Source organism: Saccopteryx bilineata, chromosome 2, assembly GCF_036850765.1.
Source record: "Saccopteryx bilineata isolate mSacBil1 chromosome 2, mSacBil1_pri_phased_curated, whole genome shotgun sequence".
Classification (NCBI taxonomy): Eukaryota; Metazoa; Chordata; class Mammalia; order Chiroptera; family Emballonuridae; genus Saccopteryx; species Saccopteryx bilineata.
The window spans coordinates 296,696,260-296,704,996 of NC_089491.1; the positions used below are offsets into that span (position 1 = coordinate 296,696,260).

General features: G+C 38.6%; 1 pseudogene; it reads left to right on the forward strand.

Moving 5' to 3' along the window:
* Positions 1-4,805: 4,805 nt before the first annotated feature.
* Positions 4,806-5,528, forward strand: LOC136323312 (ATP synthase F(0) complex subunit C3, mitochondrial pseudogene; annotated as a pseudogene).
* Positions 5,529-8,737: the final 3,209 nt, after the last annotated feature.

Consider the following 8,737-nt stretch of genomic DNA (forward strand, 5'->3'; position numbering starts at 1 on the left):
TATGGGTCATCTAGTTTTTAGTGCAGTGTTTTCCATATAATGATGCTTAATAAAAATAAGTGAGTGTTATATGAGAAGTAACACAAAGAGAACCAATTGTTCTCGCTCTACCCTGTTATAAGACCCTCATTACCCAAAGTACAGAAAGTACTAAACGAAATTCAGAAATCGGTTTGTCATTTACATAAATATAGTTAAACACTTGTGGAGTAAGAAGAGTATCAAAATTATTAAGCCTAAATTTAAGCCTAGAAAATGAAAATAAATAAGTGAACTGAACAGTCTGTCTCCCTTTGACTTGGCAATTTTGTGCTGGTCCTCCCAAATCTTCATTCCTTTCTGGTAAACTCCAGACCTTTTCCCTTCTACATAATTAAAATAGCTGCCATGTATTTAAGCAAATTACCTGATACATATGTACAGAAGATTCCAACATTGGGTAGGAAGTTGGATTCTAGATCTAGAACTAAATTACTACCTTAAAATATTTCCTTCCTCAGATTCAGAGTGGGGAAATTGTACACAGTCCTCCCAGTCAAAGAGGTTGAAACCTCAGCAGCATCTTTGACACCTTTCTCTTATCCAGTCAGTTTCCAGCCCGTGTAGAATGTATCTTCACAAACGTTCAGACCAGGACTTCTTTACAGTTTACACAACCGACCACCAAACAGTTCAGGGCTTTCAACCTCATGGCCAAGTCAATCTTTAAAAGTGCCTTTCATTTTTCCAAAGAAGACATACAGACGGCCAACAGGCACATAAAAAGATGTTCAATATCACTAATTACTAGAGAAATGCAAATCAAAACCACAATGACATATCATTTCACACCTATTAAAATGGCTATCATCAAAAAGACAAGAAACAAACCCTGGCCGGGTAACTCAGTTTGTTAGAACATCATCTGATATACCACTGTTGCAGGTTCGGTCCTAGGTCACTGCACATACAAGAATCAACCAATGAGTGCATAAATAAATGGAACAACAAATCGATGTGTCTTTCCTTTCTCTCTCTAAAAATCAATACTACTACTACTAATAATAAATACAAGGAACAAATGTTGGAGAATATATGGAGAAAAGGGAGCCCTTGTGCATTGTTGGTAGGAACGTGAATTAGTACAGCCACTATGGGAAGCAGTATGGGAATTCCTCAAAAAATTAAGAATAGAACTACCATATGATCCAGCTATTCTACTTCTGGTTATTTATCCGAAGAATATAAAAACACTAATTTGAATATACACGTACACCTATGTTCATTGCAGTTTTATTTACAATAGCTAAGATATGGAGATAACCTAAATGTCTGTTGAGAGATGAATGGATAAAGATGTGGCGTTATATACAATGGAATGCTACACATACATAAAAAAATGAAAACCTGCCATTTGCAACAGCACGGATGGACTTTGAGAGTATTATGCTAAGTGAACTAAGTCTGATGGAAAAAGACAAATACAGATTTCACTCATAATAAATACAAGAACAAAACAAAAAATAAAAGAACAAACTCAGAGGCAGACAACAGGTCAGTGGTTACCAGAAGGGGGGATTTGAGTGGGGGTGAAGGGAGTAAAGGTGGTCAATTGTGTGGTGATGGATGGAAACTACACTGTTGGTGGTGAGCACAGTGTGGTATATACATGTCAAATTATACTGTTGTACACCTGAAACTTATACAATGTTATAAACCAGTCTTACCTCAATTAAAAAATAGTTTTAAAAACCACCATTTTCATCTTATTGGCACATTTGAAGAACCAACCACTCAGCACCCAAGAACAGAGTCCAAGTTTGAGACTCTTCTCAGTCTAACTCCTAGCTATCTTTCCAGGCATAAGTCCTACCATGTTCCTACACAGATTCATTTTTTTAGTTCAGACATCATTCCATACTGATCCCCTAAAAGTTGTTAGGCTTTCTTGACCCTCACGTTACAACATCTTGAAATCTGTTTTTTTCTTATCTTGTTGGAATCAATGTTTTCTTCAACTCCCAGCTCAACATCTATTTTTGATGAAGGCATTCATGATAATCTGGCCAGAAGTGATGCCTCCCTTCTTTAGATTATCTACATCAGTCACAGTGCCTGTCATCACATCATATATGCTCTTTCTCCCTTGAAAGTTGAAAACACCAAGAGGAAAAGAACTCAGTTATTTTACACCTCTGTATCCCCCACTAAGCACAGGATAGATATGCAGTACATAATCTCATTTTTAGTTATCAGAAGCAAGTATTCTGAAAGTATTGTCATTGGATTGCCTACTTTAGAATCCTCTGAGGTGTCATTTAAAATGCATGTTTCTGGACCTGACCCCAGACACACAGAATCGGAACCTATGTGAAAAGCACTGGGAAATATATTTTCAATAAGCTCCTGGCATCATTTTTATGTAAATAAAAGTTTATAATTACTATTCTCTAGTCATCTGGATATTAAAAATTATAGACATCTATAAGTTAGGTAAAATACTTTTTATAATAAAGAGAATTTACTTAGGATAAGAAGGGGAAATAAATAACAGAAAACAAACCAAAAGACTAAAGCTGAAATTCATAGTGAAATATGATAGCTATTTACATATTGGAAAATACCTACTGAATTGAATAGATAAAAAGTTGATACTAGAAACAAGTTGCTGGAATGTTTAGACCCAGAAAACTGTCTGGGTTTTCTGAAATGGCCTCTTGGGGAAGAATTTTGAGCCCAATTTTAAAAAGAGTGAGTTGAAAGGTGAGAAGAGAAAATATGTCATTCCAGATTCAAATCACCAAACATTTGGGGGGAGATGGAAAGAATGATAGCCCCTGAATCAAAAGGCCTGACTTAATCATTTATCAATAGTGTGATTCTGTGAAGTCACTCACTCTCTTCAGAGCCTTAGTTCCCACATTTGTACATCAGGAAACAATCAGCAAATGGCCTTCTTTATAAGGTTGGCATGAGATTTTTAAAAAATAATTTTTAATCAATTTTTTATTGATTGATTTGAGAGAGAGAGACAAACACCAACCTGCCATTCCACCCATCCACACATTCACTGGTTGACTCTTGTATGTGCCCTGACCGGGGATCAAACCCAAAAACCTTGGCATGTTGGGACAAAGGCATTCATGATAATCTGGCCCAAGCCAATTGACAAAGCACTAACCAACTGACTAACCTGCTGGGGTTTGAGATTTGTTTTTTTTTTTTTAAGACTATTTTTTTTCCTCCATTATAGTACCTTGTTTTCTTTCTTAGTGTTTATTTTATTGATTTTAGAGAAAGAGGAAAGGAGAGAGAGAGCGAGACAGAAACATTGATCTGTTCTTGTATGTGCCCAGATCAGGGATCGAATCTGCAACCTCTGCGCTTCAGGATGATGTTCTAACCAACCAAGCTAGGGCTGTTGTCTTTGTCTGTTTGTTTGTTTTTTTAAATTTTATTTATTGATTTTAGAGAGGAAAGAAGGAAGAGAGAAACATCAGTTTGTTGTTTCACTTATATATGCATTCATTGGTTTATTCCTATATGTGCCCTGACCAGGTAATCGAACCCACAACATTGGCATATCAAGATGATACTCAAACCAACTGAGCTACCCAGCAAGGGCTATATATTTCATCACCTGAACAAGTTAGGAAATCACTGCTCTAGACTTCAGGAACCTTCCAGAGATCCCAGAGTTCTTATATGTTTATTCATTTTTATTCATTCATCCACTATTTTATTAATTAATTCACTCATGTAACAGATTTTTACATATGCATCCTATACATCAATAGAATATAAAAATTGAAAGAAAAGAATATGAGTACAGGTTGGGTTTGGTCAAGTTGGTATGACCCCAGGTAGACCAAGAAGGTCCTTTTCATAGGCCATTTATTTATTTTTAACATATCTTATAGGAGACTTTTGTTTCTACATACAATGAGATCTTACTAATAATTTGTAATGTTAGTCATCAAAGCTTATTGAAATCTGGTTTTCGTAAACTAAGCTCAGTGCTTTTCTAGGTTTTTTTTTAAGGACTTCAATTCTGTGTTGTCTTTCTGGACACTGTTTAAGCACACATGTGCAAGATGATTAATATTCCTGAAACTTTCAGGAAGGGTCCGTTGTTAACAGGGCAAGATCAATAGTCATGGTTTTCAATTGCTACCATTTTTGCTTTTTAATTATTAATTACTTTTAATTATTATTTTTTAGTAATTTTACTAGTAACTAATAATTATTATTAATAATTTTTAATTATTAATGTATAGTTAAGCTGAACATTATTAAATCAGTTTGTTGTAGGCTCTTGGACAGGCTATTGTGTTGATCAACCAGGACCTTAGAGCAGGTCAGCAGCAGTAGAAACGGTAAGGTTAAAGATTTATTTTGGAGGAGTACATAGGATTTGCAGAGGGATTGAATGTGGGCTGTTGGCACAGCAGAAGTATTATTAATTTTCCCAAAACATAGTGGTGTATTTATCCTTTATGATTATCACCAAATCCTTTTTCTTTAGTTGTGAGATCTTTTGTCCCATCTGATTATAAATGTCCGATAAACCCTGGCGTACCTGGTGTACCTAATCCTTTACCTGTATAGATGAGGAACTAGGATATAGTTTGAAGGGGAAAGGGCTCATCTCATGCCTTATCTTCCTGTCCTTGCAAAATTGGACTAAAAAGCTTGATGCTGCCAAACTCTTCACACTTTAATTAAACCCTGCAAGCATTTTTTCAAGTGTCTTCTGGGCCAGGCAATATGCCAGACACTAAGAATGAAAAGATAAATAAAGCGTGGACCTTACAATTTAGTGAGGAGAGACGATGTAAACAATGATCAAAGACTATATGACCGACCTCTGCCACTGCTGCCACCGCCACAACCTCCGGGGAAGAGAGAAAGCAGGCGAGGAGCCCACGTCAGCTGCCACTCAAGTCCTCCAGCCGTGCCGCCCTCAGGACTGTAAGATGGTCACCTGCTCCAAGCTCGCCTGCACCCCTGCTCTGATCTGAGCTGGATCCAGAGTTGCATACAGACCAATTTCTGCATCAGTGTTATCTCAACCAGAGGCCAGGACTGGAGAGGGCTCTACAGTATTTAATGGGGCCCAAAATCGTGTGTCTCAATTAATCTAAAGGGAGTTATAGACCAGTGCAATCAGCAGAGACATTGATACTGCTGCCAAATTTATTGATGCAGGTGCTGCAACAGTAGGAGTGGCTGGTTCTGGTGCTGGTATTGGTACAGTCTTTGGCAGCCTTATTGTTGGTTATGCCAGAAACCCTTCGCTGAAGCAGCAGCTATTCTCATATGCTATCCTGGGATTTGCCTTGTCTGAAGCTATGGGTCTTTTTTGTTTGATGGTTGCTTTCTTGATTTTGTTTGCCATGTAACAGAAATTACTGCTTGAAATGTTGGCATTCATATTAATTACGGATGTAATTCTGTGTACCTTACTGTGACTCCAAACACTGTAGTATTGATGTCATGGAAACATATGTTATTTCCAAAGTCATTTCATTAAAGATGAAAACTTTAAAATAAAAGAATATATGGTAAGTTTTCTTCATGATGTGTGAAAACAGTGGAAAGAAGATCAAATTTGATTTGGATGAAAGAGGCAGAGAAAATTTTACAGAAAAAGTAATGTTTAAAGTGAGTCTTGAAACAAAACCGAGTTTTCTTATGGATAAGATAAAAAACAAACATTTTCTATTCAAGAAATTAGCTAACCCACATATCTTCATCACTGTAAAGATTTTCATATCTCAGCCAATGAACTCACTTATTTAACACAATAGTTACCCCCTCAAAAAAATTCCATTGCCACAGAAGAATTATATTATACCACACCTGGTGTCAGAATTTGACCTGAAGAAAAAGCAGGCAGTAAATGCTTGGCTGCCCTCTGGATGTATTCTGAGGAGCAGTGATAGCAGTGATTGCAAAAATACTATATGCTTCCACCTATATGCAGATTTTATATAAATCTAAAAGTGGTCTTTCTCTTTCATTCTCCTGGAGGAAGCCACTAGTAGGTTTTGAGTCATCCCTGTATTAAAATGTCTAGCTGCTGCATGCTGGCAATGTGTTCTCTCTTAATGACTTGCTATTTTAGCTCAAAGTTGCAGAAAATGATCAGTTTGAGACTCCAATAAGTCAACCTTATGTTTTTATTTATTGATTAATTATTTATTCATTTTAGAGAGAAAAGAGAGAGAGAGAGAGAAGGGGGGAGGAGCAGGAAGCATCAACTCCTATATGTGCCTTGACCAGGCAAGCTCAGGGTTTCGAACTGGCAACCTCAGCATCCTAGGTCAGTGGTCTATCCACCCTGCCACCCCAGGTACCTTATATTTTTAATGTCAGGTAGTGTCTATGGCTTGAAAAAGCAGTATTAGTAGCACTATAGGATGTTCAGAATTTACTGAACTGGAAATTCTCTGGTTTTTTCAGGTCCTAGCCTTTGAAAAATGTGTGTCTCTGGGTGTGTATAAATATAACCACAGCATAAATTTAACACCTACTGTGTACTAGGCACCATTTGTGTATAGAATCTAGCAGCGAAAGATCAAATGAGATCCTCTCTTAAAGTCTCTCTCATCTATGTGACATTCCTTTCTGTTCCCCTGGGAGTTTGGTTCCAGTGAGTCTTGTCATATTCAGGAGCAATTTTTTGTATTCTAGCATGTCTGGGCTCCTCTATTCTTCTCTTATAAAAATTAGCCCTATTCATTCTGTACAAAGGCACTCACACACACAAAATGAAATTGAATGAATCAGACTGTCACTACCCTAAGCTTGCCTAGCACTCACAAATTTTGTATATGTGCAGCTATGAAGTCCTGTTACCCAGAAGGAAAATGTGATTATCACAAGATATAATGGTACTTGATGTTTCTAATTCATTCATTCAAAAAATATACATTAACCTCCTATAATGTGCTGGTCCATTCCAGGTGCTTGGAAAACAGCCATGGTAAGACAAAGTCTGCCAGCACAGAGCTCACCATCGATGGGGAAAGCTCACAACAAGTAAAGTTCAGCTATGGAAACAAAGCAGGAAATATGCACTAGAAGAAACACTATTGTGCACACAGATGTGCACAGATGTTTAGGTAACCAACAGGGTGACCAACTTGTCCTGGTTTGCTATGGACTTTCCCAATTCTAACCCTGAAAGTCTATTGTCCTAGGACTTCCCTACATCCTGGGCAAACCTGGACAGTTGGTCACCCTGTGAACCAAACAAGCAACAACACCTATTTATTTGTCTTATTGTGAGCAAGGCCAAGGGCTAAATGTTATGGTCTCAACCCAAAGGGAGCACAAGCTGTAGGAGAATAAATGAGGTATGTGTCCAAGAAAAGATAGGTATTTATTCAGGACAATATTTGATGAGAGCCAAAACAATAAATTCTGATGAGCTCACAGGGGGTGTTTGTGCTGAGGTGGAGATGAGATTTAAGCTGGACCTGGGGGATCAGAGATAAGATTTACTTATGTAAATAAGTAAAGAAAACAAGAAGAGAGAAGGGAGGACACTAACTGCTTACTGCATGGCTCTCAAACTCAAAGTGTTCCGCTTATGTCCACTCAGCCCCTCCTTCTTTCTCTGTCTCTCTACTCCATGTCACCATGCACCAGCCAGCGAAGGGGGCAGCGGGTGGAGGGGTGGAGTACAGGCACGCACAGGGAGGTTTGAAGATGTATTACTAGAGAAGTTGACTTCTGGAGGAGCACTAAGAGAGGAAGCTGGGAAAGGTACACTTATTCACTCACTCAACAAATGTTCGGTGCTGATGACTGACTGTTTTCTGGCTGTTTTTTGGGGATAAAAGGGAAAACACATGGGTATTTGCCTCAGAGAGTCTGGAAAGGGAAGAAAAACAAAACAAACAAAAAACCACAAACCACCATAGATAGCGTAATAAATACTGTGATGGAGGTACCCATAGAGGAGGGCTAAACCTATGGGGTAGGGAGCAAGAAAGGCTTTCTAGAAGTAGAAGCTCTAGATTTGAGAAGTGGATAACTAAAACAGCGGTTCTCAACCTGTGGGTCGCGACCCCCACCAGGGTCGCGACCCACAGGTTGAGAACCGCTGAACTAGAAGGCATTAGCTAGGGGAAAAAAAAGGAGAGGGAACTCATTACAAGTAAGCTACAGAGCGCTGAGAGAAGGGGGTCTATTCAGAAGCTGAAGGGGGTGTGGTATCAGCCTTCTGCAGTGGGCTGAGGTGAGGGCAGGGCGGGTCACCAAGTCATGAACGGTGTTGTATGCAGTTATTGGACTTTATTCTCAAGTCAATGAGGAGATACCGAACGGTTTTAAACAGGAGAGTGGTTTGATCAAATATGCATTTCTTGATAAATTACATTGTTAGCAAAGTGGGGGATGAACTGATTACAAAGGGCAAGGCCAGAGATAGGGAGAGCAGAGGGCCGGCATAAGAGTAACGAGAGCCTGAAGAAGGCTCGGAGGGGCAATAATGGAGAGAGCGAACTCAAGGAGGTATTGTAAGTAAAGAAAAGGGCACAATGACTTATTTGGTGGGGGGAGAGCAGGAGAGGAAATGTATCTAGATTGAGTGGCTGGTGGACAGCAATGCCACTTAGCAGGACAGAGAGAAGAGAAATATAACAGACAAATATGTTGCAACAATGAATTTTGAGGACATGCATAAGCAGTTGGATAGTGCAGTCTGGAAGGAAAGAGATCTAGGCTAAAAATAGAAATTTGAGAGTCA